This window comes from Meriones unguiculatus, chromosome 2 (assembly GCF_030254825.1).
Source record: "Meriones unguiculatus strain TT.TT164.6M chromosome 2, Bangor_MerUng_6.1, whole genome shotgun sequence".
NCBI lineage: Eukaryota > Metazoa > Chordata > Mammalia > Rodentia > Muridae > Meriones > Meriones unguiculatus.
In genome coordinates this window covers 159,965,550-159,991,295 of record NC_083350.1, presented here as the reverse complement: position 1 = coordinate 159,991,295, position 25,746 = coordinate 159,965,550, and the positions used below count along the sequence as shown (strand labels likewise).

General features: G+C 42.6%; 1 protein-coding gene across 1 annotated transcript in view; it reads right to left on the bottom strand.

Annotated features, from left to right (window-relative positions):
- Lhfpl6 (LHFPL tetraspan subfamily member 6) overlaps positions 1-25,746 on the bottom strand; it is a 191,040-nt gene that overhangs the window by 67,366 nt on the left and 97,928 nt on the right. The window lies entirely within an intron of this gene.

Sequence of the window (25,746 nt, the reverse complement as noted above, 5' to 3'; positions counted from 1 at the left end):
AGAAATAGCACACACCGCCCCCACCCTCCTGTGGTCACATTCAGGCCTGTGTCCTCAGCCTCTCCTGCATCTTCAGCTCCCAGAACTGCATCCTCAGCTCCATCCCATCTTCACATTCAGGCCTGTGTCCTCAGCCTCTCCTGTGGTCACACCCAGGTTCATGTTTCTCTCCATTTAGATTACTAACACTTTTCAGTGTCTTCATTGTCCCCTTCCACGGATAGTTTACAAATCTCTATTTGTAGGCTGCCTGGTGTCAGAACGCAACAAAGAGAAGAGCATGTGTTTGAGCTTTAGTGGTATTTAGGTAGGCATTAATGAAGATCTACTGGAAAGGAACTAATATTACAAACTTAAGAACTCAGGATGAGTTCCTGACTCAGTACTAAATTTGACCTGAACAGAATTACTGGGAAAGCACAGTTCAACTAGTGAACAGATTTTCAATATACTTTTGTTAATAAATATTATTTTGGAATCCCTGCTGAGTAGAGGATTTCAAATGCCAAACATTCTGAATAAGTACTCATGGCTCGTGAGCACTGAGTGCTTGCTGTTTATAATTTATTTAACAGCCCTTTCCAAGTAATTATTCAAGTGTCCATTAAGCAGATATTTAGGACAGCCCACATACTTGCTGAAGAATAGATCAAACCAAAACACCAGGAGTAGGAGTGAGAGAACAACCTTCTGCAAATGTCAACTCAGAATATTTCAGGTAGATGTGCCACCTTAGAGGTCATCAAAGTTTGCTTGAAATGGAAATAAAAATACATCTTCAAAGACGGCAAAGAACTGCAGAGAAGCTTTCAATTTCGCTCCCCCATCCCATGGTGCTTTAAGTGTAACAGATGGATCTTCATAATTAGCACCACATTTGCATTTTTCTCTCCACAAGACGAGCTAATAATTTTAGAAGGAGAATTTAAAAGCATCATTCCAACACATTTTTATTGATCTTATTTATAATTTGTATGCTGGGTCTTTTTTTTATGGTGTCTATTACTTCCATGCCTTTCCAAGAAGAACAAACTTAAAAACAAGTAGAGAGTTGGCAGTGTCACTCTGGGACACCTGTGTGAAAGTGACTTTAGGACAAGAACTAACTGGATGGCCCCATAACATGGAAGACATATGGACATTCTGATATACTTCAAGACCCACCGGGACAATATCCTTCAATCTAATAGGTCCACTTATTTTTCTTTGCACGTTTCTGTGAGGTTCTCATCTTCTTCTAGCGCCAGGTGACTCCCCCTACTCAGAACTATCCAGTTTAAATTGCTCTTAAGTAAATGAAATCACTCGCTAACCTGCCCTCTCCTGCTGTGTGGCTGGAGGAAGCAGCTGCAAGACACAGAGGTTGGAGAGGCCTAAGTGGAGAGCATTGACAGAGCACATGGGACACCTGCATGCTGAGCATGGGGCTCAGCCCTGGAGCTGATCAGGCAGACACAAGGACCTTCTCCATCCTGGTTAGACAAGTACCTATGTTCTCCTCAGCCTGTATGGTGCCCTCATGAGCTGATAACATCCTCATTTGGCAGATAGACTTAGCAAGTGAAATGCTGTGCTTAGAGTATTTTAATAAAGTGGCAAGGCCAGAGTTTTCAGTTAGGTTCCATTCAACTGCGAACTTCCCTAACTGCAGAAGCATGCCACTCTGACCGATTACAAACAGTGATTTTTTTTTTTTTACTACCCACTTTCCGTTCTCTATCATCAATAACCTAACGCTACAAGTCACCTGAGTTGGGGTGAGGTGTCCATCAGTGACTGCCCACAGAAGAGCTAACTCTTGACCTTGGGATCTCTGGTGCTGACTTCTGCTTGTTAAACAACTACAGACTGATCAGCATCAGAGCCCTTTAGGCTGGGAGTCTGCATTGGCCCTTCAGCAATGCACAGTTACTATGCACTGGTTTGAATGAGGCCCGCCTTGAGCAGCAGAGATGGAGGTTCTCTGCATTGCAAGCCACAGTTATATACATACACACATGATCTCTTTCCTCTTTTCTTTCTGTTTCTTTTCTGTCTGTTTCAAAATTATCAGCTTACTGAGGATAGGAAAAACAATGACTCAAATGCCATACATAATTTTTCACAGTAATAAGGTTTATACCTTGTTACATTTGGTGTGGGGAGAATGGTAATTCATTGTACCTAGGGATGACTAAAAACATATGGACTTAAAAAAAAAAAGGCCTTCAAGCAACTGACTTTCCACCAAACTTATTTAGATCCTAGAATTACTGAGACAGACGGGATCCTATTAATGACAACGAGTGTCCTGAGTGGGAACCACATGACCACATGTACAACTAGTGTAATCTGGGGCCTGGACTTCAGGGTTCTTCAACAACACACGGAGAATATATTCTCCACCCGGGGATTAGCACCATCTGCTCACTTCTCACACCTACTGAGTAATTCAAGGTCTTAGTTTTGAAGTCAGAAGATCAAAGAAACGAGAAGAGAGAGTTTCTGTCCTTCACACAGAATGGTGTTTTGGCCATTGCTCTTCTCACCTTTTATGAACTACTTATAATTTTCAAAAGGATAAGAAGCATAAAGAAAATGGGAAATATGGAGGGGAGCGGTAACAATTTCCTGAGATAGAACAATCCATCAAAGAGAGAAGCTATTTAAGACACAGTATGTTCTAAGCAGCTTCATCTTACAGAGAAGCTACTTAAATTCTGGAGATAAACAACTCAAAAGCTTCAGGAAGTCCCTGAAACTGACAAGATTCACTAGCTCCTTCCTTCTCCAAGCCTATGTAAACAGTAAGGACTGCCAAGTAACACTCTTAGAGAAGCCCAGCTGCCTAGAAGAGGCTCAGACCAGTTTAAGTGCCGGAAAAGGACGAGAGACCATCTGAGCTACCTGAAAGAAACTCCCCAACTTGGCTGCAGGTTGTTTAGTGTGATACAGGGTTTTGTGAACTGCCACCCATGCTGGGGTCGGCTTTGGTGAGGCATCTGTCTTTGAGTCATTTCTGCTCAAGTAAGTAACCCCTCATCCATATTCCTGTGAGTAACCTCAATAAAACTCATTGGTTTGCCAAGTTGGGCTTCAATAGGACCCTTACTCTGGTCTGTCACATTGTTCCCTAACTGGGCTGAGCAGATGTTTGTTGACATGTTCAGTCACATAGCAAGAAATGGGAGAGAGTACAGAAGCTCTTCTTTCTCCCTCAAAGGTACTACCTCACATTGTTTCCTATAATCATTCTAATTTCTTAAAACAAAATAATCAAACTGCCTATTCCAAATCCCTCATCTTCATTGTAGCTAGGTGCCAGACTACAGGAATCCCATAGTCAGAGCTGTGATAGTTGTCTTCAGCAAGTGCATACATTGTGGGTTGTGTTTAATTTAGAAGTTTGACTCTTCATGGAAAAAAACCCAACATTCTCCAGTTACAAAGCTATGTAGGGCTGTTATGCGCAGCATGGGTTAAGCTAAGCATGTTGGCCTGTGGGTGTTCCATCCTGAATATTGTAGAACATCATCTTTAGTTCCACATAAACAAATGGTGAAGCTCCACCCACTCCTTTGGTGGGAGCATTATTGTACCAGGTTATATGTATTTACTCATAGGATACAAGGATAAGGAAGTGTGAAAACCAGCAGCCCATACTTCAAGAAGGAAAAAAAAATGCTATTTAAAGAATCCAACTCATTAGATGTTTTCTATAATTATGAAAAGCAAAACCAGACATTAGACACGGTTAAAATTATTGCTCTTCCAAGTGTCTCTGTTTTCATTTTCTATAAACAAGGCACAATAGAATGTATAAAATTACTGTGATTATGTCTGGTGGTGGCTAAGATTTAAGACATGTGAAATGGGGCTGGCTGTGACATGTGTCTGCAATTCCAGGTGCTTGGGAGATTAAATGGGGGGTTTTAAATTTGAGGTCAGTGTGGGCAACATGGAAAGACCCTACTTCAAAAAAAATAGATAGACAGACGGATGGATGGATGGATGGATAGATAGATAAACATGGACAAGTCTTACTAAGACATGGTGATCAGATGGAAGGGGAGGAGAACCTCCCCCATCAGTGGACATAGAGAGGGGCAGGAAGGAGATGAGGGAGGGAGGGTGGGATTGGGAGGAAATGAGGGAGGGGGGGGCTACTGCTGGGATACAAAGTAAATAAACTGTGATTAATATACAAAATAAAATACAAAACAAAGAATTTTAAATTCTTTCATCATTCATAAGAGAACACTGAATCCAGAAAGGTGAAATTTTTTTTTTCAGCTATTAATCCAACAAGATCCTTAAAGATAGTTTAAGATGCCTATAACAGAAACAACTTACTGGAAAAGCATAATGAATTCTTCAATGTGGTTTTTGCAAAGAAAAAAAAAGCAATTTTTGTTGTTGTTAATGGGGAATGAACTGACAGAATTAGATTTTCAGAAAAAGAATGAGAGGAGGAAACTTGGCCAAGAAGCTGCAACATGCTGGGGACAGACACATTATGTGCCTAACTGATCCCAATGGGGACATATCTCCTTAAGCTGACTGAATCAAGCACATATACAAATAGACCCGTGTTCCTAGACTTCAGTTTTCATAGAATCAATGGAGGCCTATGGGACACTTCATATCTGTCTATTTCATGCACGGAACTAGAAGCCAACTAAATTGAATGTCCAACAATGTTACCTTACTATGTTTTATGACAGTTGCAATAAAATATCTACTAAATCCAAATGTTCTTGAAGTACACTTTAATGGAAGGCCAAAAATTCCTATTTGATTCTAAGTCAGGGAAATTACACGTTTTAGTTATAGAATTATAAAGATTTAAAGTTACAGTCTTTTTGTTAATGTGAAAGGGGCCAGAGTATGAATAGGCATACTATTAATAATTACTGGAAAGTAGTGGTGAAAGGGAAAAATATTGAGGCTGAAGTCACTTTTCTATAATTGCACACAAAGGTCGATTTACAGCTTTTCCTTTTCAAATATTTTGACATAAAAAAAATGTTAACATTCACCTCAAAATCTGTCCAAAAATGAACCTAGACTTACGCAGCACCCTGCCCTGCCACTGATTTATACCATGACATTTTCAATAGAGGATTAGATATATGAGGAGCCAACCTATCTCAGCAGTGAATATTTTATTAAGAAAGGCAACAGTGGATCCTAAATAGGAAATTAAATGGAATTATGCTTGCCTAATATTAATAACACTGTCTGAATCAATCATCCAGTGACCCAAGGTCAATCGTTAAAGTGCTTCTTATATATATATTTAAAAAAAAGAAAGAAAGAAATACAAGGAATTTCAGACTAAAATAGAATAAATTGGTTTGTCCAATCAGCTTTATATAGATTGGCCACTTTTGGTTCTTTATCGTGAGGTTTCACTTACAAATATCTATCCATTGGTCTGGTACATTTGGGACACACAACTTAGAATCAGCAGCTGGCAACGCTGAAGCCAAGCAATGAAAAATCTTTACTATGTCTTGGAGACCCTTACCACTGTGGTCGGTTGCTATTTTCTTTTATCCTTCATCTAAAAATGCTGCAAGCTCGCTGACCTGTTTGCTAAGTCCAAGGAATATTAGAAGTCAGGAAAAAAAATGGTGTTAGAACTTGATATAGATCCTATGAGAAAAAAAAATGATGGCTGGTAATAGTAGAGAAAAGTGAAAACCCATTGAAATGAACAAGAACTTAAAGAGTACAATGCGCCAAGGGAGATGGCATTAAGACATATAGCATAGTGCAAAAGATCCCAGGAGAACATGTAGAGTAGATGGTGGGGGAAACTGATGTCTATTCTTCAAAAAGTCAGTACGTGTGTGTGTGTGTGTGTGTGTGTGTGTGTGTGTACAGGTATGTGCCACAAACTACATGGAGAGGTCAGAGGACAACTTGCAGTAGTTGGATCTTTTCCTTCTACCCCATGTGTCCTGGGGAACCAAAGTCAACTCATCAGATTTGGCAGCAAGTACCTTTAACTGCCGAATTCTCTCTCTAGCCCCAGCAATGGTTCTAACGTTAGGCTCATTCTCTTCACTGCAGTCAGTTTCTCAAGCTACGAGTTTCTGTTTCATTTCAGAAAGTCGTCCATTTGAAATGGCCCAGGGTGTATATAAGTGTGATGGTTAAGCTCCACCATCAACTTGATTGAGTTTGGAACCACTCAGGAGACATGTTTCTGGGTGTGTCTGGGAGTGTTTTACCCAGAGGCTAGCAGAGGAGGCAAGACACACTGAACGCACATAGCATCAATCCATAGCCAGGACCCCACACTAAACAAAAAAGGGGGAAATGAGGAAAGCCAGCTAATGTTCACTTGTTTCCTGACCATGGATGTGGTGCAATCAGCCACCTCACATTAATACTGTTGTTCCCTCACCTACCACCACTATGAGGGACAGTATCTCTCAAACCTCACAAGTAACCAGAATAAACCCTTCCTCCTTAAGTTGCCTTGGCCAGCAATGGGAAAAGCAACCAGTATAATATTGGTGTATGTGTGTGTTATCTGTGTCAATGTCAGTGTGAGAAACATGTATATATCAATGCATGCAAACACCCTACATATCTACATATCTAGCTATGGAAAGGTGCTTAGAGTAGAGGCACCTGAAGGTCATCTTGCCTGTACTCAGGAATGTTGCTAGTGTACTAAAGAACTGTGGCTCTCAACCAAGAAGAGCTGGATTTCATTAGGGTTAAGCTAAGTGAATCACATTTCTATTGGTCCAACCCATTAAACATTAGTCCTCATATGTGGCTATACCTAATCTTATATAATTCAAAACATCATGGGGTAGTCTCATGACTTGTATATTTTACTGTATCCAATTATAAAAATTAGATTAGACTACAAGCATATAATAACTGGCGAGTGGGGACTCAGATGTGGCATGGAAATTATGATTGATTTTCTAATGGAGACCAGAGTGAGAAAAAAAATGCTGACAGTTGAAAGGGAATACATGGAGATCCTCAACCAATGAACTTATGAGGAATGGTTGTTCCCATCCATGTAAACACTGTGCAGTATTTTGCTCCTGGTTTTCAGGAGATAGCAGGACACTGAAGCTAGCTGCTGGCCCGTGGGTCTCGTAGGAAGTTACAACAGAGCTTAAGTGGGAACTGAGTGTTTTCTCCTGAGCATGAGAACCATGCAGTCAATTTGTTCAGCAAGGGGCAAGAGGTGGCTAAATAAGTTTATGAGTCAGTGGAAGAAATTTCTAAATCTGTTTGTGTTTCTTGCAAAACAAAGCTTGATCCGTTGTTTTTTTCCATGGTGACTAAGAATACTGGGAGATTAGCAGTGGACAAATGAAAAACACCAATTGGCATTAGGACTTCATTGCAAGTAAATGTCTCTCATAGGTAATTATGTGGTTCGGTTTAAGAAGATCAGGATTTGTTATTGATAATCTTTTCTAGGAAATAAGGGACCAGTGTGGAACCTTTTCCATGACCTCATGAAGGGAAGAAAACAGCTCACACAAAGCCACTAAGAGATATGCACAGTGTCTTGCATGTGTTGAATGAAACTGCTTTGCGTGTCTTTGTGCACCAGTCAGAAGATGAACGAGGCAAACTTTAAATTATACAAATGCTGTTTACCACCCACCTTATATTAGAACCATCTCAAATGCAAGTTCTATTAGCATATGCCTCAACTGCTAACAGTTTCTTTCCAGTAACTCTCACAAAGTAAAGGTAAGCCAAGGAGGGTTCGTTTCCCTATTTTATCAGCTAATACAATTCACTAATATTTCAGAAGACTAAACTATATTGAATCCATTTCTGCTAATCATTGAGAGAAAGATCCTATCTCAGCATGGTAATAAAACTATAGAAAACAGAAATGGAAGAGTACAGAAGAAATCAGTGGATTTGCGCACTGCTGTTTTGAGAATCAGTGTGCTTAAGAAATGTTTTTGACAAGGGCCATGAACTGAGGGGACATGGACCTCATGGAGCCCTGAGAGGATCCTGGCTCATTAAAGGAACAAAATGTTTCCATAGAAAACATGTTCTATACCACTTTATCAAGTTGAAAAGAAAAGAACATAAAACAGCTTAAAAGAGGTCAGTAGAATGACACCAGCTGGTCCCATCCCTACTGGGCTATGGAGAGACCGGAGGTGACTCATAGGATAGCTGAGGTTTGATTCACAGCAGCCTTACAGGGAAAGGAAAGACAGCACAGAAGCCTGCCTGAAAAGCCATCGCTGGCTCTTCTAAGTCATGGAGTACTCACAGAACTTAACAAACGAGGCCTACCCATCAAAGAGAAGCCCTTGCACAGGAAGCCGACTAAGCCAGGTTCTGACAGGATAGCCCAATTCAGAAGTGCAGCCTTTGGCTTAGACAGAAAAAGGAAATCACATACTTTAGGACAACTATCTCTCTCACAATCTTAGACTTGGAAAATCAGCAGTGGGGCAATGAGCCTGTATTTCTTCGCCAGCGGGGTCTCATCTCCGTTACAGTGTGGGGTGACAGAGGACTGTGAACACTCTGATACGGTCCTAATTACAATGACACCTGATGGTGGACATCTCACACCCATCCACCCTCTGCTGCCTCTTTTAAATCCCTCCTTCAGACACTGGCATTTGGATATCACAGACACACTGCAAGCCCAAGAAAACAGAGTAGGACTAGTAGCCAATGAGCAAATACAGAGTTCAAAGCAGACATAGGCATTAAGTGTATTGACCAGGACAGCTACTCACTCGATAACAGCCACTCTGTCCTATTTTAGGATGTTTATGCTCTGCCTCGCTGGCCTGTTCTCCATCCTACTGGTTGACACTTGGCTTTCTCCATCTAGCTCCTTTCTCTGGAGAGGGTGACATCATCACTACTCGACCCAAAGGTAATAGGTGTGTGCTGCAGAGGCAGCGTGCAGACAACTGAGATGCCAGGAATCAAGATTCTCCCTGGGATCCTGACCTTTGCAGGCTACTGATATCACCCAGCTGTGTGTACCAGGCAGAGAAACATACTGGGATATTCCTGTGTTAGCCTTACCCTGGGAGTTGATTAATTTTTTCCATCAAAAAGAATCAATTTTCACAGACTTTTCTTGAAAAGCAACATCCAAGTGGGCCTGGTGATTCTAGCTTTAACAAGACTACTTTGTTCAAATAAAATATCTATGCAGCCTATCCTTGAATATGCATGCAGAGAAAACATAGGCAAACTGGGGAAGATTAATTAGGCCACATCAATTTTAGGTTTATGCAGTGTTTGTAGTTTTATTGTAAATAAGCCTGAAGTATATCATGACTCACATTTAAATTCATCCCTTTCATCTTAAAAAAAACCCCAAAAAACCAGAGCCCTTCATCTTAAAAAGCAAACAGATTTTATGTATCATTTTTATAGTGCTCAATTAAAAAAAGTCCTATGTTAATAATATTTGATTTTTCAGTAAACTGTTTGAAATTGGGAAGACAAGTTACCTCTGCTTCAGACTGATATTTGAAGAAGGGAGATTAGGGTAACACACAGGGTTAACAGAATCAGTTTCTAACTCATTGGTTACTTGACATTAGTTCTTTCCCTCTGCAATGGCAATTGTACTTTGGTCTATTCGATCTTCAACACCCAGACACAACAGAACACAGACAACTGAAACACATTTACCACAATTAGGTGAAGACCCAGTGATTAAAGCATGAAATGACTGAAGAAAAAAAGAAAATCCAGCTTCCTTTTTGATACACCAGACCATTAACTCTGAGAAAACTGGAGGGAACCCAGTTCAAGGTCAGGCCTAGGAATGTTGGGGGTCGATGTGTGTTGCCTGAATGTAGTTCACTCGGGTTCTTTTCCTTCATCCCCCCACGCAAATGCAGTTGATTCCATGATCATTTACTGTGTCGGATGGACCAGCCTCCTTTTCTTACATCCTTGGTTCTTTCTGATTTTAAGAAGGTTTAATTTGAAAAACGAAGGAACATTTGATCCCAAACCACCATTGTACCTTGGAAATGTATTATTACTGCCATGTGTACCTGTGCAAGATGTATGCACACTTGTGTGAGGGTGCACACTCCTGTGCCTGTGGACTGAGGTCACATAATGTTGGCTGTTCTGCTCTATCGCTGTCCACCTTAGGCTTTTGAGATGGGGGTCTCCTGATGAACCTGGAGCCAATCTGGCAGCCAGCAGGCCTCAGTGACCCCCTCTGCCCCTTTCAGTGCTGGAGCTATAGGTGTGCACACAGCTTGGCACAGCTTTCCACGTGGGTGGAGAGCTGAACTCAGCTCCTGCTCAAGCAGCGAGCGCTCTTGCACACTGAGCCCTCCTCATAACAACTTTCCAGCATGTCTTTGTTCTAATTATTCTATCTCGTAGGTCAGGTTAAGAACATAACAACGTGAAACTAGACTCACTGAAGCCTGCACCTCGTATTTCGGTGTGCAACGTTCTTTGGTCTAGGAGGGAACTCTCATTTCTTTTCTCAGCAGCTTGTCCTTAAGGATTATAATCAAGAGACTGCAGAGATGGCTCAGGGGTCATGAGCACTTGTTGCCTGTATAGAAGACCCAGGTTCAGTTCCCAGCACCCCCATGGTGGGTCACACTGCCTATCACTCCAGTTCCACTGTGTCCAACACCCTCTTATGGCCCTCAGCTGAGGGCACTGCACGAACATGGTATACATACATACATACATATAGGCAAAACATCCACATCCATAAATCTTTTAAAAATAGAATGAATTGTAAGCAAGGGCTACCTAAGTAAGAGTTGGTTTTACTTAAAGTATAATACTTAAACCCTTTCTGAAATTCTATTTTAACATTACTAAATAATACTTTAATAACAGGGGATTTGTAGAAAGCATGAATGTATACTTAGACATACATGTTCATTGCTCTTGGTTTCCTGGTGATACTATTATAAAAGAGAATATTTTCACCCTACAGGTCACAATGTTCATAACTGCTGGCATTTTAACTCATTTGGAAAAATTAGTGTTCTAGAATTTTTATACAGTGTTCTTTGATTTTTTTTTCTCTTTATTTTAACTTTAAAGAGTTTGCTAGTAAGAGTCAAGCAGGTTTCAGTTGTTTCATGTCTAAACCATTTAATAAAATTTACTGAGTGCCCGGCATGCACGGTGCAGACCCCCTGGAAAGGCTGCAAATGTAGCAGCGGCAGTCGCCGGTCCCCAGAGCAGCAATATCTGGGTTAGTCATTCAACAACACAGGACGTGGGAGTACCACAGCATACTCTGAATTAACTCAACATGAAAACACGCTCTCTTCCCACACATACACAAAAAAGTGAGGCTTTAGTTTCATAGATCATCAATGCTTATCGGATAAAGATGCTCATACTGTTTGAACAACAAATTTTCTTTGTTGTTTTGTTTTGCTTTGCTCTGCCAAAAAGAGTGACCCAAATCCTAAATTTCCAGGAGTTTCATTATTTCTAGAGAAAGCAGATATGTTTAACCCCGCAGTGAGAATGCTTGTCTAGAAGCCTGGGGAAGAAAGATGGCTTCTGAGAACAATGACCTGGTTTTATTTCACTGGGGAAAAGCTTTGAAGTTGTCTGTTACCTTTGAGGCTGCTGTAATGCATTTATCAAATGGTAGGAGGTGGTTACTACATTAGCTGTAATCATTGGTGACCATGTGAGAGACAAGAGAAAGGACAGCTTTGCTGAACACATTCAGAGCATTCCGCAAATGGACAGAATGCATCCAGAAAGCAAAGACATTGTAGATATTTCACTTCCTTTCTGATGAGCCCTATCGGATATAGAAATACAGCTGCTTGGTCCTGAAGCCCACAGCATCATTCCTTACCCACTCAAGATGAGACACAGCCACATTGATTCTTAGACAGTTGCCTTCAAGAAGAAGAAGGTTATGATAGCTGCATTGTGTCTCAGGCACCTTAACTGTGCAAGAAGAGGCCAGTGGCAAGCAAGGGATGGACACATAAACTTCTTGAGGACAGATGCCCTAGTTGACATATCTGGAGTCACATTCAGACAAGTGACAATTTCCTAACAGGGATTATTAACAATTCTCAGCAAACATTCCTGGGTGACTTGCAGAATAAAGAAAATGGAAGTCCTTGGAGAGAACCATGTCTGCTTGTCCAGACTTCAGACTATGAGGAAGATGCCCACTTACATATGTCACTTCATTCCTGCCTCTGCCGAAGGCCGAAATCTGGGGGAAATTAAGGTATCAACAGATATTTCCTTTCCTGAATGCATCTCAATGCATTAGAATATTCATGAAACCACCAGCCTCAGAATCTTGGACAAACCCAGGCGTCTTAGTTAGGGTTTCATTGCTGTGAAGAAACACCATGATCACAGCAACTCTTATAAAGGAAATCATTTAATTGGGGCTGGCTTACAGTTTCAGAGGCTTAATCAATCACCATCTTGGCAGGAAGCATGGCAGCATGCTGGCTGGCATGGTGCTGGAGAAGGAGCTGAGAGCTCTGCATCTTGATACACAAGGCAGCAGAAGGAGACTGTGTACCTGAGCGGGTGGAGCTTGAGCATATATGATACCTCAAAGCCCGCCCCCACAGTGACACACTTCCTCCAGCAAGGCCACACTTCCTCTTTTAATTGTGCCACTCCCTGTGGGCTAACCTTTCAAACACATGAGTCTATGGGGGCCATACCTCTTCAAACCACCACACCAGGGGTGGAAGGATTTGAAAGAATCCTGGTATATTTACTGAGGTTTAGCTCTGCATTTCAAAAGCAAATTTCAAAATAATAGCAAACCTAAGAGACAGAGAGAGAGAGAGAGACAGAGAGGGAATATGCACAGTTCATGTTTTGAGAACATCACAAAGAACAGCGGCTCAAAGGTCAGAGGCCTCAGTAATCAAAAACACACAAACAAATTAAAATAAAACCTTAACAAGTTAAGCTCGGCACTATATAACTGGGACAACATATGACTTAATGGGTTTGTTATACCAGTACAGAACAACTCCCTACATTGCTGTTGTTATGTTTTTGATAAAATGTCAAGATAATCCAATGTAGAAAGGACAAACATCTCAATAAGTGGGGCTGGATGAACCACAAAGAAAACAAACAAACAAAAATGTTAAAAATGTATCCTAAGTAGAGTATGGATTTTCATGTAAGAATGAAACAATGTCAGAAATACCTATGTTATTTGGTTAGACACAGATTGCTTAAATACAAACTATAAAAGAACGAATTGTTGAAATAGGCTTAATCCAAATGAAGAAGTTTATTTTCTGAAAGACAGTTGGGAAAACAGAGGTACAAGCAGTAGACTTGAGAAAATATTTATAGTGTTATGTTCCATAGATAGTTTAAATCCCCAAATGTATACAGAAGTCTTTCAATTCAGAGGGAAAAACACACACATTTAAGGAGGAGAGAAATGTCCAAACAGAACCACCACAAACAAAGGCCCTAAATGGGTCCTGAGTGCAGAGAAAATAGTTCTGTCTTGCCAGTTAGGAGCAACACGTCACAGCTACTACCACACAGCTACAGGCAGATTATACTTAAAAAAAGACTTGTAGTGTTAGGTTCTGGGAAGGACATGGGTCCTGTGAAATGTCTCAGAATTTTCTGGTGAGGATGCAAAATTATAAGCATAGTTCAGAAATTCTTATAAAATTAAAGGTATGACCCAGAGAGTTTATCCTTAGGAGTTAACTCGGGGAAAGTAAATGCTTTCATTTGCTAAAAGAAAAGCCACAAGACAAAATGTACACCAAGGAGGAAAGCCCACAAGGTAACCTTCTGAGGTGAGGGAGGGGCTTTATATATGAAGCAATTGCACACAAGAGCAGATCTTATCAAATCTCACCACAAACAGGGCGTATTACATTGCATCAAATAAGCTCCCTCTTTATTCACTGCCTGTGGGTTTAGGAAACAATAGGAGAGGCTGGAGAATGGCTTGGTGGTTGAGAGCTCTGGCTGTTGGTCTTCCAGAGGACTCAGCTTCAATTCCCAGCACCCACATGGCAGTTCACAGTCTAACTTCAGTTCCCAGGGAGCCAACACAGATCTTCACACAGATCTATACGCAAGCAAAACAACAATCTACATCAAATAACAATGAACAAACAAACAATAGAAAGTATGGCAAAATAACAGTTAAGACCAAGAGGCTAATAATCGGAAGTTCAGATCCCTAAATGTAAAATTTAGATCAGATAGACTACCTTCCACCACTGTGAAGATCATCTGGGGGCTTTGACTTGGTAGAAAATGTTCACAGGGAGAAATACTAAGACCAACAGTTCTAGCTGTTGCTGTGCACACTCAACTGTTACTCAGTTCAGAAACAGCTGAGTCCTGTCACAGACAGGACAGTCTGCATCAGTAATCTTTGGAGATAGGGAAAGAGCAGGAGGGGACAGGATGGAAGAGAGACCTCAGCAGAAGAAAGGGAAAGAGGGGTTTCCAACTAGAAAAAAATACAGATTCTGTAATCTCTAGAAAAATCCTTGGCAGGAGAAGAGGTTATAGAGACTGAACAGTGCAAGTGGGAATAGTGAAAGAAAATGCAGGGATGTGAGAAAGGTCATGAGGGCCAGGGAGAAAGCAGGCAAGTAGAATTGAAAGCCAAGATGAGCCAACTGAAAGAAAAGAAATGGAGAAAGGAAAGCAGACTGAAATTAAAGAGAGTTAAGAAGTCTACATTTGGATGCAAATATGAGACATGAAAATGCCTGCAGATTATTTTCCTGTAAACTTAAAATAGCAAAATACCAAAGAAATAATGACAGGAATTTCTTTTCAGATGTTTTCAGTACAGTTTTATTCCATCTATGAAATGTAGCCTTTGGGGGATTTTTAACTCAGCTTAAATCATGGGTTTTCTTCCAAGATTTTTAAATTATAATTTTTTAAACAATTTTTTAAAAAGTTGATAAATGATGTCGTGCTGAAAAACAGAGAAGCAGCAAGAGGGAGATAGATGGTGACGCCTGTCTGTGCTCTAGTCCCACTTCCCTCAGGACTGTGAGACAGAGGCACAGTCAGGGGTCTCTGCTAACAAGATACACTTTGCCACCTTCATTCATTTCACTTCCCTGTTTTCCTCTCATACCTTCCTAATTCTGTCCCTTCTCTTAATCCTCTTCTCATTGTCTTCCTTCCTCCCTTTCTCCTCCCCCACCCTGTTTCTTTGTCCCAACAAATGATCCCTGTACTGGCCAGACTAAGTGCTCAGCTGCTGCCAAGGACATAAAACCACAAGCCATTCCAGGCTGCTTGGGACTTGCTGGAGGCCAGCTAGAACTTCCAATGCTTTGAGGTAAGAGAGAAACAAGTATTGAATGTTCTGTCCTAAATATTAATCCTTCCAGAAATAAAAGCATGCTTCTCTTTGCTGTGGAAACTCCAGCTTCTTGTATATAACATTTTCCTAGTTACAAGCTCTTATTTATCTCTCCATTTCCTAAATGTCATGTCTTCCATTTCAGTTTGGAATTTAAAAACTCATCCTGACAAGAAAAGCCTGGGGGTCCTTTTGTACTTGATGCTGTAACCACAATCATGGGAATTTAAGGGCAATCGTTCCTGACATCAACAAAAGCTGTAGACACCTTCAGAAAAACATGCTTTGTTCCGGCAACAATATGATGTGCAAGAAATCACTTAAAGCAGGTTTGAAAATATTCTAACTGGTGTTGGCATCACAGCCCTCCTCTCAGCTCTCCTAGACTCCTATCATCGGAAGGAACATGGAATGATATTGTTTTGAGATAATAAATACTATACCTTTACATATCTTAATCCCTTCTCTTAACTTTTCTACTATTCAACTCATCCCTTGAGGATCTGTGAAAATTGCTATTTTTATCCTGTGACCAGTGGGTCTCTGCCAATTAGCAGGTGTTCAATGAAACCTTCATAAAAGATGTGTGAAGAGTCACGTGATGTACCTATAGAGGCTGCCAAACTTAAGACATAGCAATGCTCTTTGAACACCCTGAGGTTCAGTGTTTGTTGCTTAGCTAAAGTAATGTCATGAAAAGTCCTCTGAGTGAATGACAAGGAAACTCCAATCTTCCTCCTTTGGGTTCTGCCCCAGAAGTCTGAACACAGTTTCACGAGGAGACACTGCAGTGGGGAAAACAGAAAGCAACAGGACAAGCAGCTGACCTAAGAGTCACAGGCTCTCTCTCAGTAGCACCTAGTTATAAATAGTAACTGGTTCTTTCAAATCACTTAGTCCAGAGCCTGACGTAGCATTTTGGGGTACGTCACAAACGGTATTTGGTTATAATGCAGTTGTGGCTACTGGTACTTTCAGCAGTAGGGTTCCCTGAATGATGTGAGCAGTGAGTGTGATTGCATAATTCACAGCCCATCTGCAGAACCATCTGCAGACACTGTCACAAGGCTCTCCCCGATGGGCCTGGTGGTAAATACCTGTAATCCCCTCACTGGCATGTATGAGGCAGAAGGCTGGAAAGCGTAATGCCGCCATAGGCCACATGGTGAGTTCTTGTCTCAAAGCCACAGTATAACAAAGTCATTCTGTCTTAAGCAAGTTCTTTTCTTGTGCTGTAACATCGTCACAGACAGTTTCCATTCAGTTTCCACAGACAGCCTGACTCCTGGTATGTACTCATAGTAGGAAGAAAAAAAGAGACTGAGAACAGTCTTTACCAAAGAAAAGATATACATGACCCCAGTTGACACTTAAGAGAAAGGGAGAGAGGAGGGTGTTAGGATTTAGATGTGCCTTGGCAGGTTGGAGCCAAGGTGTTCCACTAAGAGATCACATCATGCAACGGATCTAACATGAGAGATTTACTGGGGGTTGAGGGAGTGGAAGCCATCTTGGAGAGGGAGACACGAGAGACAGAGCCAGAGAGCCTGGAAGACAGAGAGAACATGAGAGAGAAACATCATCTTGGGAGGGACCTTTGAAAAGGGTGCCAGTGTTGCACAGGAAGATACACAATTCCTAGGGACAGTGGAAATGTGCCCCACCTGGCAGCACTGGGTGATGATATGCCTGGTCGCTGGAGGGCAGACGGGTAGAGTGCCTGATTTCTAACAAGAAGGATTGGCTATCTCCTGGGTGTTGATGTGTTGGAGGTGTGGTGCCAATGCATTGTACTAAGAGATGATGATCACTATTTGTTCTTTTGTTTTGTTTTGTTTGTTTGTTTGTTTTTGCGAGAGGGTCTCTCTGTATAGCCCTGGTTGTCTTGCAACTCACTCTGTACACCAGGCTGGCCTCGAACTCAGAGATGCTTCTGCTTCTCCCTCCCTAGTACTGGGATTAAAGGTGTGCACCACCACCACCACCTGGCCTTGTGTGTGTGGCATGGGTCCCTGGAAGTGTGCGGGGGTCACGAAACCGGTGAGAGGAGGCTGACAAACGAACCTGGCTGCTTTCTACCCGCCAGTCTTCTTTAGGTGTTTCCTCCTCTGTGATACACCATTCACCACAAGACCCTCCCCTGACGGATCTTGAGCCTTCCTTTCTATACTTCCCAGCCTCAGGTACTGCGTCACAGCAGTGGTGCTGGTGGTGGGGCACATGGGGGAAGGGGTGAGAACCTAACGGCTGGAGAAGCCAAGATAAAACCTGCTTAGAAACTTGCCTCTGGAGTATCCACCCTCCGCAAAGCCTCGGCCCTTCACTCAACGGTGTGTGCCCTTTCCTAAGCTTACTACACGCGTTCGGCAGGCGTTCATGATTACTCTTTAGAGTTAGACACCACACAACAGAGAGACGTGCAGTGGGGAAAGAAGCCTGGTGGCTGTCTTCTAGACTGAGAAGTCTGTCTGTCGGCACCCATCTCAGCACGCTGCTTGACAGAGGAGGGGCCGACTGCAGTGATCTCCTGCCTCAGATACTCCCATGTGCCGTGGGAGGTCTATGTTGTCTAGCTCTCTGTGGATGAGAACAGACCCTCAGCCGCTGATCCGCTTCACCTCTTTATCTTCAGAGAGCCTGGGGATTGGATGTGGCAGTATATATATTTTTTTTCCCTTGGCTTTTGGAGACAGGGTTTCTCTGTGTAGCCTTGGCTGTCCTGGACTTGCTTTGTAGACTCACTTTGTAGACCGGGCTGCCCTAGAACTCACATCGGTCCGCCTGCCTCTGCTTCCCAGAGTGCTGGGATCACGGACATGCGCCACCATGCCCCTGGAGGAGACGGCAGTAGCTTAACACCATCTTTGCAGCAAGAAGAGGCGGCCCAACCTTCAGACCCACTTCCCCAAAGGCTTGCTTATCCATGCTAGGCCCTGACCCTTTGAAGCGTGATCCCCTTAGCAGGGCTACTTTCAGACTATGCTGCACGTCCTGTGCTTTGCTGACTGTTTTGTCATATATTGAGTCTCTGGGAATGCTTAGCAAATTCTAGATGTTTGGCTTTTGCTCTTAGCCACACAGTTGTCAAATGTCTGGGCATCACTTCCCTCTGTAAACATTCCTGAAGTCTACCATTCTAAGTCTTTTAGGGAAAGCAGACAAGGCTTTATCAGGCAACAGAGGAGTGTGACGCACTATGCTGTACACTCTCTATTATGGCCTCTACGAGTTGGAGAGTGGAAACGGCTGTCAATAGTTTAGACACCAATTCAGTTGAGCCACAGGATGGTTCAGTAGATGCAGTGAAAAAAAACAAAACAAAACAAAACAAAACAGGCTTCATCATCATTGTCAACTCACAGTGACAGATTACCAAGAGGGCTGGGCAGGAAAGAGTCTGGTTATGGCAACAGCACGCAATCCATTAGCACATGCTCATGGCAGTCCACCCACTGATGCTCCCGGTGTGAATCTGACCAAAAAAAACAACCTTGCATGACAGTCTTCTCTAGCATCGTGCCTACGACCATCTCCCAGCTATAAACTCCCCTTTCTCGCTGTGAATTTACATACGTTCAGACTGGGTTGGAAGCAGGCACACCTGAGCTACGGGGATACAATCAGTAGAGAGTGATCAGTGACCAGCTAGGAAGAGTGCTTATGGTAATGAGCGTGGCCAACAGAACAGATGCCTAGCCTGTACAAAATGCTCTAACCACCCCCAATTTCCACACTAACACACACATCGAATAAAGGTCTTGCTACCTTAACCTCTAAGTAAATGGCCATGGTAGTCTACGAATCAAGTCCCCTTGTGGCAGAGAGGCTCCCTGCTGTGAGATAAATGTCTGAGTACTTCTGCTAGGAAGTTAGGATAGAGAAGGGCGAGGAGGTGTGGATTCTCACGGGTCTCTGTTGTAGGGATTCTCTTTCAACAACTGGTGTGCTCAGGGTCTGTTTTACTATGCCCAGGCTATATGTCAACTAACAAATCCTGATCTGATCCTCCTATCCATTGAGCTACATGCTCTCCAGGTATGCAGAGACTGAGACAGGGTCATCTGCTGGTGCTAACTAAGTGCACAGGCCTTCGTTCTGACAAGGAAGCTCTCTCCTCTTGGTGTTGGCAAGGCTCTGCCAGAAGTAGTGCTTGTAGCTCAACCTGCTACATCTCCACAGAGTAAAACCTGCCAGGAACTGAGCGAGCAGCGAACAAGGCAGATGCTCAGAAAGGTGAGTTTTCAGTTAGGTTTGTGATCTGTACATTTTTCATAAGCTCAAAGTTGAAACATCACAAATTAGGACTCAAAGGAGTAACGCAGTTTAAAAAAAAAAATCTCCAGTTCAACCCAGAAACACCAGTGAGAAGGATGGCTTACAGCAAACTGGAAGGGCCATTTTCATGCCAATTAGCTCTGTCCAGCGATAGCCCTGATATATATCAGCAAATTGACAGGTTGGTGCTAGGAAATGGATTCATACAAACTCATAAAGGTTAATCACCATTCCGCATTCACCCTACCTACATGAGATAAAAATAGCTAGCTGGATATGAACGCTAAGTGAAACTGAAGGTAAACCCATAATCATGATGGTTGCTAAGGCTGGCAATAATTGAATTTAGAGTGATCTATAGACAGTAATTCTATGTGAGGGAATGTATGTAAAAAATGTGGATTAAGGCTAAGCTGCTCAAATACACACATATATACAATATACATAATTTATATATGCCCAATCTGAATTTCTTTTCTTCCACGAAGCCTATTAACTAATAAAGGTGTAGCTAGACACGATTTTTATCATAACATTTTGACAAACCCAATACAAGTAAATTTAAGTACCAATAAAAATACATATCGCCTTGTCATACCTAACTTCTTTTTAAAAAAATTTTTTATAGATGTTTTGCCTGCATGGATGTCTATGTACATGGATGTATCTACATGTCTGGTACCCCTGGAGGCCAGGAGGTAGAGTCAGATGTCCTGGAACTGGAGTTACAAACAGTTGTCAGCTGCCATGGAGGTTCTGGGACTTGAACCCATGTCCTCTGAAAGAGAAGCCAGTGATCTTAACCGCTGAGCCAGCTCTCCGGTCCCCAGACCTCATCTCTTAATTTGGAGGTTTGAATACCTGGATATAAAGTGTATGATCTAGCTCAGAAAATGTGTTTCTAACCTTAATCAGTGACATAAATGGAGGCAAATGTATCCTTTACAGATATTTCATCTAATTAGCCCACTCTGAGGTCTCAGACTCATACACTGGAGGAGTCCTCCAGGCCATTCAGTGTATATTTTACCTGGGAATGGCTGTCTGGAAACAGGGGCACTTACCAGCTAATGAGAAAGAAAGAGTCAGTGATCTTCAGGAATGGCTGCTGTCAAACATCATAAATCAAAGACCACTATTGATTAACTAATTTGAGCAGTAAAAACAGACTTTGTTGCTACGGCAATAACAGAAGGGTTGGAAATGTGGTCGCCCATGAGATTTCTTATTCTCACAGGATTTCACTGACACCAGAACACACACACAGAGAATATCTCCATTGTGTTACTAACTATAGCTATAAAATGATAATTCTTTGCAAAGTTATTCCCCTGAAAATTTTTTTTTAACCAATGCCAATTTTTAAGGTCACTTGAGAGAAGCAGTCACATTCCCACCTGTAATTAACAAGACATTCAGCAGGACGGCCTTCACACAGAGCATGGGGAGAGCTCAGAACTTCTGCTCTTGCTATGCCTGTGGAGTCCAGCTGACTGCCTCATTTGACAGCTCCTCAGCATTTTCAAAGCCTCACATTCTCACCACTCATTTAGTTCAGGAAAGTGTCTTACAGTTCTCACATCATCTCCCATCTCCCACCAAACTGCTGCCTGTGGCCTGTGCTCCCAAGTCCAGAGGAAAAGTTGAAGGTGAGGCATATAGCGTAGCTGCAAGAGTCACTGGGACAGGACAAAGTGGAGAAAGACTTCCTAATTCTTCTCTGGAAATATCTGAAATGTCCATCTGTCAGGAGCAGCAACAGTAAGAGCACACCACAGCTTCCAGGTGTGGAATTTCCGCTTGGCCTCAGAGGGCAGAAATGGCTGTTACAACAGCCCCAGGTTTGAAGCAACACTAGGAAAGAAAGGAGGGAGCTGCCTACTCTGAATCTCTTTCCCTTTCAGAAGTCAACAATGACCCACTGTGGGGTATGCTTTGTAGCATCTCCTGTCCTCAGAATATCCTGTTGTCTTGCAACAGGACCCTGTGAACTCATCGTAAGTATCTTGCTCCTGGCCTGAGTTCTCATGGTCTTCTCTAGAGCTTTGCTCTCTCTGCTTTTTGGGAAAGCACTCCCCTTTGAAGGCCATCCTTTGAGCAAGGATAGCTCTATTTGATGGGAAAAGTCCACTTCTTTGCATACTTCAGCTCCGTATCTATTATGAGAAGAGATGTGGACGCGTGGTTTAGTGGTATTTAAGAGGCGCAACTGATTTTCCAAACTCCTCATAATATTTGGCCATCATGGTGTCCCAGGAAGAGAACAGTGCAATAATTGGGCTTTACATTGCAGGCAGAGGAGCCATCCCCTCAGTTACATCTCTATTTGAAAAACACTGGTTGTTTCCTGGACAAAAACAAAGGACTGATGGGTACATGATAAAATAAAACCACGGATGTTCCTGTCATGCTTTGATAAGTTTCTTCCCAAAAGTGAGCTGAATGAGAACAGAGGGACTGGTCTCTCTTATCTTCCATGCTCCAGTGACCTGGTAAATCATCTGATACTGATAGTGTCTGGGGGAATGGGAGGAAGAGAGAGATAGAGGAGAGAGGAGAGAGAGAGAGAGAGAGAGAGAGAGAGAGAGAGAGAGAGAGAGAGAGAGAGGGAGGGAGAGGGAGAGAGGGAGGGAGGGAGAGAGAGACTGGCTAAATTCTTTGAATCAAGAAGCATGAAGTATTTGGTCAAAGGTACCACACCTTCATGGTGCTCTTCATCTTTGGCCATGTTCCAAAGAAAAATTCATGATTTGTACATCAGCACTACTCATCGTCAGAAGGAAATTACCTGAAAATAGTTTCCTGATCAGAAACATCTAAGTACTCTTACACTGTCATTACCAATCGTTCACATCTTCCCTTTCTGTGGTGAAAATTCTCAGAGGAAGCTGTACTGAATTATTTTTTCCCTCACCAACAACTCAACCCTGCTTTCACAAGGGAATCGATGCTATTACTAGGTTGTATATTCCCATTTACATGGGTGGAAAGGTGCTAAAATAGAAGAAAAAGTCTGTAATGTGCTTAGATTCTAACGTCCCCTCAAGGAAATGCCTGCGCGTGCACTGTTTCACAGGCAATATTTTAGGCAGCTACACACACCTCAGGATGATTATTCCTCATGATATCCTAGGAGGGACGCTCTTCCCACGAGATTTTTAACTTCAAGTTTCTACAGTGAGGCATTTCTCTTTTACTTAATTCATTTATTTTCATTTATGTGTCTGTTTGTGTCTACTGGTCGTTATATACACAAATTGCTCGTGGAGTCCAGAAGAGGGCATTGGCTCCCCTAGAGCTGGAGTTACAGGCAGTTGGGAGCTTCCATGTGGATGCTGAAAACCACACCAGATGCTCTGTAAGAGCGCCCGTGCCCCTAACTGGCCAGCCAGCTGCGAGACATTTCTTAGCTCGTGGTAGGAGAGCTAGCCTCGAGGTTCTTCCTGGTGGGCTGTCTTCCCTAACGTGAACTTTTCCTTTCCTCCCACCCCTCTCATGCCCTCCACTTCACTCATTCTCTTGATGGGCAGCTTGGAAGGTGGTGTTCCAAACACTCCTGAGATCTGGGCCCCTGTGGAAATCTAGTTCATGGCTTCTTTGTCACAAGGAACCACTGATTATTGCTCTCCCTCTTGATTCCTCCAGCTCATGGGCCTGTCCCCTTCTTCCTTGGTTTTCGCTACTACGAAGTATGGACTGTATGAGATTCCCGGAGTACCTCCTCCTGAGAGTGAGCTCCACATCGCAGCTCTGCTCGTGAGACAGTGCTTTGCTTCCTTGCTGTCCTTGAGGCAAACAAGTGGATGCATAGTCAAGGCCGAAACTAAACCATGAAAAATCATCATAGATCTATTAAATACTGTCTAACACAGATTAAATAGGCTAATAGAATGAATTCCCAGTGAGCATTGGTGGAGTTTAACCTGACAGGCTCTGTCTTTCTCTTCACCAAAGTATTAAGAGGTAAAAGGTAATTTCAGAGTATGTGCTGAATGTCTTCGTGAGCTTGAGGCCAGCCCCGGCTCTAGAGTGAATTCCAGGTCAGCTAGGGCTACATAGTGAGACCCTGTCTCAAAAAATGAATAATGTATATATAAATAAGATAGAGTCAGAGTAGGTTAGCTAGAATGAAAAAGTTCTTTTTTCAAACACTTGTTTAGACTAAATAAGATACCTCTTCTTTAATACTTTTCCTCTATCAGCTATACTTCTGGATATGTTCAAAGAAGAGGGAGGAGTGGCGGCAGAGGTGGCTCAGTTTATAAAGTGCTTGCTGCACAGCCTGAGTGCCATCCTTGGTACCTGTGTGGACAGCAGGGCACGGCAAATGCATCTGTGATCCCAGCGCTGTGGAGGCAGAGATTGAAGGAGGGGTCCCCCACAGATTACTGACCAGCTAGTCTAGATATGTCAGTAAACCTCAGGTTCAATGGGATACCATGCCCAAAGCACTAAGATACTCATACATGTATATACCGCCAATACACAAAATAGAAAAAAATAATAATAACGATAATGATAATGATAAAGATAAACAAAGGAATACCATCCACTATGTCTAACTTGTTATGAAATTCTTGTCAATGTTAGAATAATGAGCTTCACTTCCATGTTAGCAATATTAACAATTCATCTTCAGTTTGTATTCGATGTTTCATGCAGTGCATCACTTTTATATGTGGTAATTAAGCATCAGTTGTAAAGATCTAAATTAAAAAGGAAAATTCTCAGTGACAAACACAGACTTTGAGAAAAATCTTAATCAATCAAAATGAAATTCTCTTTTCTTGGAGGATAGAATAGATTGCAATTTATCCGCATACACGTGCTCCTAGCCCACTGAGCAGAGGAGCTGGCGCTCCCATAAATTGATTGTCTGTGATATATGAATCCATTATTCACAATAAATTGCTAATCCTATAGATAAACATGTCAAGCTGTGGAGAAGATTCTTTCTGCATATACAAACTTGGTAAAGTTAACCCTAAGAGGACATGAAGACTGAGGTGACCACCTCCTAGCCTGGCAGGACTAGTGGAGGGAGGGAAACAACAACCCACAGACAAAACCTTTGATCTAAAAATTACCCTGCCTACAGGAAGTGCAGGGATGAAGGGGGAACAAAGATTGAGGGAATGTACAACCAATGATGGGCCCAACCTGGGACCCACCCAATGGTAGAGAGCCAACCTCTGACACTATTAATTAGGTTCTAACTTGCTTGCAGACAGGAGCCCAAATTGACTGTCTGAAAAGACCCCAGCCAGAAGTGCATTGAGACAGGTGCTGGAACTTGGAGCCAAGCATAGGGCGGAGCTCCAGGGGTCCTGTGGAAGTGTTGAGGGAAGGAGAGAAGGGCCTGACGGGGACAGGAACCTCACAGGAAGACCAGCAGAGACAACGAACCCAGACCCAAGGGGCCTCACTGAGACTGGGCTATCAACTAGAGAGCGTGCATGGTCTGGACCTTGGCGCTCAGCAGATATGTGACTGCTGGGTGGCTTGATCTTCATGTGGGTCGCCTGGTGAGTGGAGAGAGAGCTGTTTCTAACATGGACTCTGTTGCCTGCTTTTAGATCACATCCCCCTAGCAGGGCTGCCTTGCCTGACCTTGGGGGGTGGGGGAATGAGGACATGCTCAGTTCTGGTGACTTGGTGTGGTGGGCAGGGTTGATGTGTGGGGAGGGGGCTCCCCTTTTCTGAGGGGAGGGAGAGAAGGGAAGAGGAAAGGAGGGGAGAGGGAGACTGGGAGAAGAGCGAGGGGCACCCTTGGGATGTGATGTAAATAAACTGAAATTAAAAAAAAAGAACAACAAAAGAAAAAGAAAAAACAAAACCACTGACTTCAAAACAAGTTTAATAGTGACTCATATTTTAGATAATGTGTTGCATTTGTCCAGTGTCCAGAATCACATCAAAAAGCAGAATTGCACTCTAGGCACTGCAAGCTACGTAGTTAAATGCAAGGACTCTTGCTGCAGGGCCGTAGGGATCACTCAGAGAAAGCCAAGATACTCTACTCCCACCATGCAGACATAGAAGGCGGGAGCTGAAGGATTACTCGGATCCTCTGAAAAGGACTGTTTTCTGCGGGAAAAGATGCCTTGTAATGAATATTCAATGACAGAAGGATAGCA